The sequence below is a fragment of the Squalius cephalus genome (genome assembly GCF_949319135.1).
Source record: "Squalius cephalus genome assembly, chromosome: 13".
Lineage (NCBI taxonomy): Eukaryota > Metazoa > Chordata > Actinopteri > Cypriniformes > Leuciscidae > Squalius > Squalius cephalus.
This window is the reverse complement of record NC_137134.1, coordinates 4762944-4772759: the sequence shown is the minus strand read 5'-3', so window position 1 is coordinate 4772759 and position 9816 is coordinate 4762944.

The following is a 9816-nucleotide window of genomic DNA, read 5'->3' as shown; positions in this document are numbered from 1 at the left end:
AAAAAAATAAAAAAGACTTACTTTCCCCAAAAAATCCATTGACTTGCGTTCTCTGAGCAATGAAGGCCGTAATACTTAATGCTGTCCACTAGAGGGGGCGACAGGACAATAAGTGTTTTCTACTCTCTTTCCCTGTTTGCATAAGTTTAAATGACAAATAAATTCATGAATTTCATTCATAAATAGGCCATATCTGTGTATCCACTCTCTAGTTTATCTATTGATTGATTGAGTCTAGTTTAAGATATTGTTATTCACACTGGGTTTTGCAGTTAATGTTTGTCCATCTGGAACTTTTATTTGTCATGAGCTCTATATTTAAGAGGTACGTTAGAATTTACATTGCATTGCACACCAGAACTAACTCAATCCCATGTTCATTAAAGAGATGATGTGAGTGTTGTTGCATTCCATTGCATTGTATTGCACTAACGATCTAACAATGCAATGCAATGCAATGCAACAACACACATATGTCTTGAATGAACATGGGATTGAGTTAGTTCTGGTGTGCAATGCAATGCAATGCGAAAAGTGCATAACTTATATGTTATTCTTCAGTGCACAAAGTTAGATCGTTAGTGCAATGCAATGCAAGAAGTGCATAGCCTATGTTATTCTTCAATACACAACGTTAGATCGTGTGTGCAATGCAATGCAATGCAACAACACACGTTATCTCTTTAATGAACATGGGATTGAGTTAGTTCTGTTGTGCAATGCAATGCAAGTAGTGCACAGACTATATGTTATTCTTCAATGCACAATTAGTTCACACAATTCACAATTAGATAGTTTGTGCAAAGCAACAACACATATGTTATCTCTCTCTCTAACATGGGATTGAGTTAGTTCTGGTGTGCAATGCGAAAAGTGCATATGTTATTCTTCAGTGCACAACGTTAGATCGTTAGTGCAATAAAATGCAATGCAATGCAATGCAATGCAATACAATGCAATGCACCAACACACGTTATCTCTTTAATGAACATGGGAATGATTTAGTTCTGGTGTGCAATGCAATGCAATGCAAAAAGTGCATAACCTATATGTTATTCTTCAGTGCACAACGTTAGATCGCTATGCAATGCAATGCAATGCAACAACACACATATTATCTATATAATGAACTTGGGAATGATTTTGTTCTGGTGTGCATTGCAATGCAATGCGAAAAGTACATAACCTATATGTTATTCTTCAGTGCACAACGTTAGATCGTTAGTGCAATGCAATGCAATGACCCAACACTCATGTCATGTCTTTAATGAACATGGGATTGAGTTAGTTCTGGTGTGCAATGCAATGCAATGCGAAAAGTCCATATATGTTATTCTTCAGTGCACAACGTTAGATCGTTAGTGCAGTGCGATTCAAAGCAATGCAATGTAATGTAATGTAATGTAATTACATTACATTAATTACATGTAATGTAATGTAATGAAATGCAATGCAATGCAATGCAACAACACACATATCATCTCTACAATGAACATGGGAATGATTTTGTTCTGGTGTGCAGTGCAATGCAATGCGAAAAGAGCATATGTTATTCTTCAGTGCACAACATAACATTAGATCGTTAGTGCAATGCAATGCACAAATGCAATGCAACAATGCAACAACATACGTTATGTCTTTAATCAACATGGGAATGAGGTAGTTCTAGTGTGCAAAGCATTGCAATGCAAAAAGTGCATAACCTATATGTTATTCTTCAGTGCACAACGTTAGATCGTTAGTGCAATGCAATGCAGTGCAAATCAATGCAAATCAATGCAATGCAATGCAACAATACACGTTTTGTCTTTAATGAACATGGGAATGATTTAGTTCTGGTGTGCAATGCAATGCAAAAAGTGCATAACCTGTGTTATTCTTCAGTGCACAACGTTAGATCGTTAGTGCAATGCAAAGCAATGCAGTGCAATGCAAAGCAATGCAGTGCAATGCAGTGCAATGCAGTGCAATGCAGTGCAATGCAATGCAAATAAAAGCAATGCAATGCAATGCAATGCAAATGAAAGCAAATACAATGCAGTGAAATGCAATGCAAATAAATGCAATGCAATGCAATGCAATGCAATACAATGCAATGCAAAAACACACGTTATGTCTTTAATCAACATGGGAATGAGGTAGTTCTGGTGTGCAATGCAATGCAAAAAGTGCATAACATGTTATTCTTCAGTGCACAACGTTAGATCGTTAGTGCAATGCAATGCAATGCAACAACACACATATCATCTCTATAATGGACTTGGGAATGATTTTGTTCTGGTGTGCAATGCAATGCGAAAAGAGCATAACCTATATGTTATTCTTCAGTGCACAACGTTAGATCGTTAGTGCAATGCAATGCAATGCAATGCAGTGCAATGCAATGCAAATAAAAGCGATGCAATGCAGTGCAATGCAATGCAAATAAATGCAATGCAGTTCAATGCAATGCAAATAAAAGCAATGCAATGCAATGCAGTGCAATGCAGTGCAATGCAATGCAAATATATACAATGCAATGCACTGCAATGCAATGCAATGCAATGCAATGCAATGCAATTCAATTCAATTCAATTCAATGCAATACAATGCAAAAACACACGTTATGTCTTTAATCAACATGGGAATGAGGTAGTTCTGGTGTGCAATGCAATGCAAAAAGTGCATAACATATGTTATTCTTCAGTGCACAACGTTAGATCGTTAGTGCAATGCAGTGCAAATCAATGCAAAGCAATGCAAAGCAATGCAAAGCAATGCAAAGCAATGCAAAGCAATGCAAAGCAATGCAAAGCAATGCAATGCAATGCAATGCAATGCAATGCAATACATTGAATTGCATTGCATTGCAATACATTGCAATGCAATGCAATGCAACAACACACGTTATGTCTTTAATGAACATGGGAATGATTTAGTTCTGGTGTGCAATGCAATGCAATACGTGCACAACGTTAGATCGTTAGTGCAATGCAATGCAGTGCAAAGCAATGCAATGCAGTGCAAAGCAATGCAAATCAATGCAATGCAATACAATACAATGCAATGCAACAACACACGTTTTGTCTTTAATGAACATGGGAATGATTTAGTTCTGGTGTGCAATGCAATGTAAAAAGTGCATAACCTATATGTTATTCTTCAGTGCACAACGTTAGATCGTTAGTGCAATGCAATGCAATGCAATGCAATACAGTGCAATGCAAATAAAAGCAATGCAATGCAGTGCAATGCAATGCAAATAAATGCAATGCAATGCAATGCAGTGCAATGCAATGCAATGCAATGCAATGCAATGCAGTGCAATGCAATGCAATGAAGTGCAATGCAATGCAATGCAATGCAAATAAATACAATGCAATGCAATGCAACAACACACGTTATGTCGTTAATCAACATGGGAATGAGGTAGTTCTGGTGTGCAATGCAATGCAAAAAGTGCATAACATATGTTAATTCTTCAGTGCACAACGTTAGATCGTTAGTGCAATGCAATTCAATGCAATGCAATGCAACAACACACATATCATCTCTATAATGAACTTGGGAATGATTTAGTTCTGGTGTGCAATGCAATGCAATTTAATGCAAAAAGTGCATAACCTATATGTTATTCTTCAGTGCACAACGTTAGAGCGTTAGTGTAATGCAGTGCAATGCAATGCAGTGCAAAGCAATGCAAATCAATATAGTGCAATACATTGCAATGCAAAAACACTCGTTATGTCTTTAATCAACATGGGTAGTTCTGGTGTGCAATGCAATGCGAAAAGTGCATAACCTATATGTTATTCTTCAGTGCACAACGTTAGATCGTTCGTGCAATGCAATGTAATGCAATACAATGCAGTGCAATGCAGTGCAATGCAGTGCAATGCAGTGCAATGCAGTGCAATGCAATGCAAATAAATGCAATGCAATGCAATACAATGCAATGCAAAAACACACGTTATGTCTATAATCAACATGGGAATGAGGTAGTTCTGAAGAATAACATATGTTATGCACTTTTTGCATTGCATTGCACACCAGTGCAATGCAATGCAAAAAGTGCATATGTTATTCTTCAGTGCACAACGTTAGATCGTTAGTGCAATGCAGTGCAAATCAATGCAAATCAATGCAAATCAATGCAAATCAATGCAATGCAATGCAATGCAACAACACACGTTATGTCTTTAATCAACATGGGAATGAGGTAGTTCTGGTGTGCAAATGCAATGCAATGTGAAAAGTGCATAACCTCAGTGCACAACGTTAGATCGTTAGTGCAATGCAATGCAATGCAATGCAATGCAATGCAATGCAATGCAATGCAGTGCAATGCAATGCAACGCAGTGCAAAGCATTGCAAAGCATTGCAAAGCATTGCAAAGCATTGCAAAGCATTGCAAATCAATGCAATGCAATGCAACAACACAAGTTATGTCTTTAATCAACATGGGAATGAGGTAGTTCTGGTGTGCAATGCAATGCAAAAAGTGCATAACATATGTTATTCTTCAGTGCACAACGTTAGATCGTTAGTGCAATGCAGTGCAATGCAGTGCAATGCAAAGCAATGCAAAGCAATGCAAAGCAATGCAAAGCAATGCAAAGCAATGCAAAGCAATGCAATGCAATGCAATCCAACAACACACGTTATGTCTTTAATGAACATGGGAATGATTTAGTTCTGGTGTGCAATGCAATGCAATGCAAAAAGTGCATAACCTATATGTTTTTCTTCAGTGCACAACGTTAGATCGTTAGTGCAATGCAATGCAGTGCAAAACAATGCAATGCAGTGCAAAGCAATGCAATGCAGTGCAAAGCAATGCAAATCAATGCAATGCAACAACACACGTTTTGTCTTTAATGAACTTGGGAATGATTTAGTTCTGGTGTGCAATGCAATGCAAAAAGTGCATAACCCATATGTTATTCTTCAGTGCACAACGTTAGATCGTTAAGTGCAATGCAATGCAATGCAATACAAGTGCAATGCAATGCAAATAAAAGCAATGCAATGCAGTGCAATGCAATGCAATGCAATGCAATGCAATGCAGTGCAATGCAATGCAGTGCAATGCAATGCAGTGCAATGCAATGCAATGCAAATAAACACAATGCAATGCAACAACACACGTTATGTCTTTAATCAACATGGGAATGAGGTAGTTCTGGTGTGCAATGCAATGCAAAAAGTGCATAACATCCGTTAGTGCAATGCAATTCAATGCAATGCAATGCAACAACACACATATCATCTCTATAATGAACTTGGGAATGATTTAGTTCTGGTGTGCAATGCAATGCAATGCAAAAAGTGCATAACCTATATGTTATTCTTCAGTGCACAACGTTAGAGCGTTAGTGTAATGCAATGCAATGCAATGCAGTGCAAAGCAATGCAAATCAATATAGTGCAATACAATGCAATGCAAAAACACTCGTTATGTCTTTAATCAACATGGGTAGTTCTGGGTGTGCAATGCAATGCGAAAAGTGCATAACCTATATGTTATTCTTCAGTGCACAACGTTAGATCGTTAGTGCAATGCAATGCAATGCAATGTAATGCAATACAATGCAATGCAATGCAATGCAATGCAGTGCAATGTAGTGCAATGCAGTGCAATGCAGTGCAATGCAATGCAAATAAATGCAATGCAATGCAATGCAATGCAATACAATGCAATGCAACAACACACGTTATGTCTTTAATCAACATGGGAATGAGGTAGTTCTGGTGTGCAATGCAATGCAAAAAGTGCATAACATATGTTAATTCTTCAGTGCACAACGTTAGATCGTTAGTGCAATGCAATGCAATGCAATGCAACACACATATCATCTCTATAATGAACATGGGAATGATTTTGTTCTGGTGTGCAATGCAATGCGAAAAGTGCATAACATATGTTATTCTTCAGTGCACAAAGTTAGATCGTTAGTGCAATGCAATGCAATGTAATGCAACAACACACGTTATGTCTTTAAACAAAATGGGAATGAGGTAGTTCAGTTGTACAATGCAATGCAAAATGTGCATAACCTATATGTTATTCTTCAGTGCACAACGTTAGATCGTTAGTGCAATACAATTCAATGCAATGCAATGCAATGCAATGCAATGCAATGCAATGCATCAACACACATATCATCTCTATAATGAACATGGGAATGATTTAGTGCAATGCAATGCGAAATATGCATAACCTATAAGTTATTCTATAACGTTAGATCGTTTGTGCAATGCAATTGCAACAACACATAAGTTATCTCTTTAATGAACATGGGAATGAGTTAGTTCTGGTGTGCAATGCAATGCAATGCAACAACACACATGTTATCTTTGTAATGAACATGGGATCGAGTTAGTTCTGTTGTGCAATGCAATACAAGTAGAGCACAGACAATAATGTTATTCTTCAATGCATAACGTTAGACATTTTGTGCAAAGCAACAACACATATGTTATCTCTCTAATGAACATGGCATTGAGTTAGTTTTGGTGTGCAATGCAATGCAATGCACGAAGTGCATAACCTATGTTTCTTTAATGATGCTCAACGTTAGATCGTTTGTGCAAAGCACATAATGTTATAACAATGAGCTATACATAGGTACGCTTTTGACCTACTGAACATATTTCTGGCCAAAGAGTCCTTAAAAATGTTATATCATCCTGACAAAGGTCCAAATTTGACATACTGAATTTTTTTCTGTCCAAGGAGTACTCGAAACTTGACCTTTCCATTTATACTCGTTGACTTTTTCTGATGTTACGTCAGCCATACAGAAGTCCATATTTGACCCAAGGAACATATTTTTGGCCAAAGAGTCCTCGATCTTGGGCTTTCTATTCATATAGTCCAACTCCTTCTGATGCTTCACAAGCCATATAGATGTCCACATCCCGTTTTGACCTCCAGAACATATTTCTGGCCAAAGAGTCCTCGATCTTGGGCTTTCTATACATACTCATAGACTCCTTCTGGTGCTTCATAAGCCATATAGATTTCTATATCTGACCTTTTGAACTTATTTGTGGTCAAAGTGTCCTAACATTTTTTCAAACTATATAAGGTTATAGACTCCTTCTGATAATAAATCAGCTATACCAAGGTCACCTTTTGACCTTCTGAACATATTTCTGGCCAAAGAGTTCTTGAACATTATCTTGCTATACTACAGATTGACTTGTTGTGATGTTATATTAACCAGCCAGTAGTCTATTTTTGACCTACTGAACATATTTCTGGCCAGAGTCCGTGAACATCAACTCACTATACATATAGACTGACTTCTCGTAATGTAAAATCAGGCAGACAGTAGTCCATATTTGACTGATTGAAAAAAAATTTGACCAAAGAGTTCTCTAAAGGATTTTGTCTGTCATAAATGTATAGACTCCTTCTGATGTTAAATCAGTCATACAGAAGTCCATATTTGACCTTCTGAACATATTTCTGGCCAGAGACCTTGAACATTTACCTTACTATTTATATTTCTCCTACCATCAAGACTTCTCGTGATGTTATGTCAGCCAGACTGTAGCCATATTTGACTGATTTAACATGTTTTTGGCCAAAGAATCCTCAAAATGTTTTTTACTCTTAGAAACTCATAAACTCCTTCTGATGTTAAATCGGCCATACAGAAGTCCATATTTGACCCAAGGAATATATTTATGGCCATAGAGTTCTCGATCTTGACCTTTCTATACATACTCATAGACTCCTTCTAATGTTACATAAGCCATATAGATATCCATATCTGACCTTTTGAACTTATTTCTGGTCATCAAAAGTTTTTAAACTATATAAAGTTATAGACTCTTTCTGATGATAAATCAGCTATACAAAGGTCACCTTTTGACCTTTTGAACATATTTCTGGCCAAAGAGTTCTTGAACATTATCTTGCTTGAACTTTTGACTTTTGACTACAGATTGACTTGTTGTGATGTTATATTAACCAGCCAGTAGTCTATTTTTGACCTACTGAAAATATTTCTGGCCAGAGTCCGTGAACATTAACTCACTATACAATATAGACTGACTTCTTGCAATGCCAAACCAGGCAGGCAGTAGTCCATATTTGACCGATTGAAAAAAATTTGACCAAAGAGTTCTCTAAAGGATTTTGTCTGTCATAATCTATAGACTCCTTCTGATGTCTGAAAATATTACTGGCCATAGAGTCCTTAAAGATTAACACTATACATTCAGATTGATATCTTCGGATGTTATATCATCATGACAAAAGTCCATATTTGACATACTGAAATTTTTTCTGGTCAAAGAGTCTCAACTTGACCATTCTATATATACTCATTGACTCTTTCTGATTCTTCATTAGCTATATAGATGTCCATATCTGGCGAATTGAAAATGTTTTTGACTTATATAGACTTCTTCTGATGATACATCACTTTAACAGGTATGTGACCCTCTGAATATATTTTTGGCCAAAGAATCATTGAACATTAACTCTCTATACATATTGACTCAAGAGTCAAAATTTGACCTCTTTTGGTCTGATTTATCATCAGATGGAGTCTATAATTTTACATAGTTTAAAAACTTTTGAGGAACCTTTGACCAGAAATAATAATAAGTCATAAATATGGACATAAATATGGCTTATGAAGAATCAGAAGGAGACTATGAGTATGTATAGAAAGTTCAAGACTGGCCACAAATATGACCCTTGGGTCAATTATGGACTTCTTTATGGCTGATGTAACATCAGATGGAGTAAACGACTATGTGTAGAAAGAAACAGCATAAGGAGTCAATGAGCATGTAGAATGTTAAAGATCGAGGACTCTTTTACTAGAAATATGTTCAGTAGGTAAATTATGGAGTACTCTCTGGCTGATGAAGCACTAAAAGAAGTCAATGAGCATGTATAGAAAGTTCAAGTACATAGACTCGTTGGCCAGAAAAAAAAGAAAAAAAAAGTCATTATGGACAGTTGTCTGGCCGATGTACTATCTGAAGGAGTCTATAAGTGTGAATAGAAAGTTCAAGATCAAGGACTCTTCAGTCAGAAATATGTTCAACATGTTAAATCTGAACTACTTTATGGCTAAAGAAACAAAATAAGGCGTCACTGAGAATGTATAGAAAGTTCAAAATCGAGGACTCTTTTACCAGAAATATTTTCAGTAGGTCCATTATTGACTACTGTCTGGCTGATGAAACACTAAAAGGAGTCAATTAGCATGTACAAAATTTTCAAGTCAGAAATATGTTCAACATGTCAAATCTGGAATTCTGTATGGCTAAAGAAACAAAATAAGGCATCACTGAGAATGTATAGAAAGTTCAAGATCGAGAACTCTTTTACTTCAATAGTCAATATCTACAATTGTTTGGCCGATGTACTATCTGAAAGAGTCTATAAGTATGAATAGAAAGTTCAAGATCGAGGACTCTTCGGTCAGAAATATGTTCATTATGTCGAATCAGAACTACTGCATGGCTGATGAAACACCAGAAAGAGTCTATGAGTATGTTTAAAAGGTTCAAGATCGAGGACTCTTTTGCCAGAAATATGTTTAGTGGGTCAAATATGGACTGCTGTCTGGCTGATGAATCAGAAGTCAATGAAGATTGAGGAAGAAGATTATGAATAGAAAGTTCAAGTTCAAAGACTCTTCAGGTAGAAATATGTTCAGTGGGTCAATTATCTATATGGAGTCACTGAGAATCTATAGAAAGTTCAAGACAGAGGACTCTTTTACTATAAATATGTCCAGAGGGTCAATTATGGACTATTGTCTGCTTGTGAAACATCAGAAGGAGTCAATGAGCCTATATAGAAA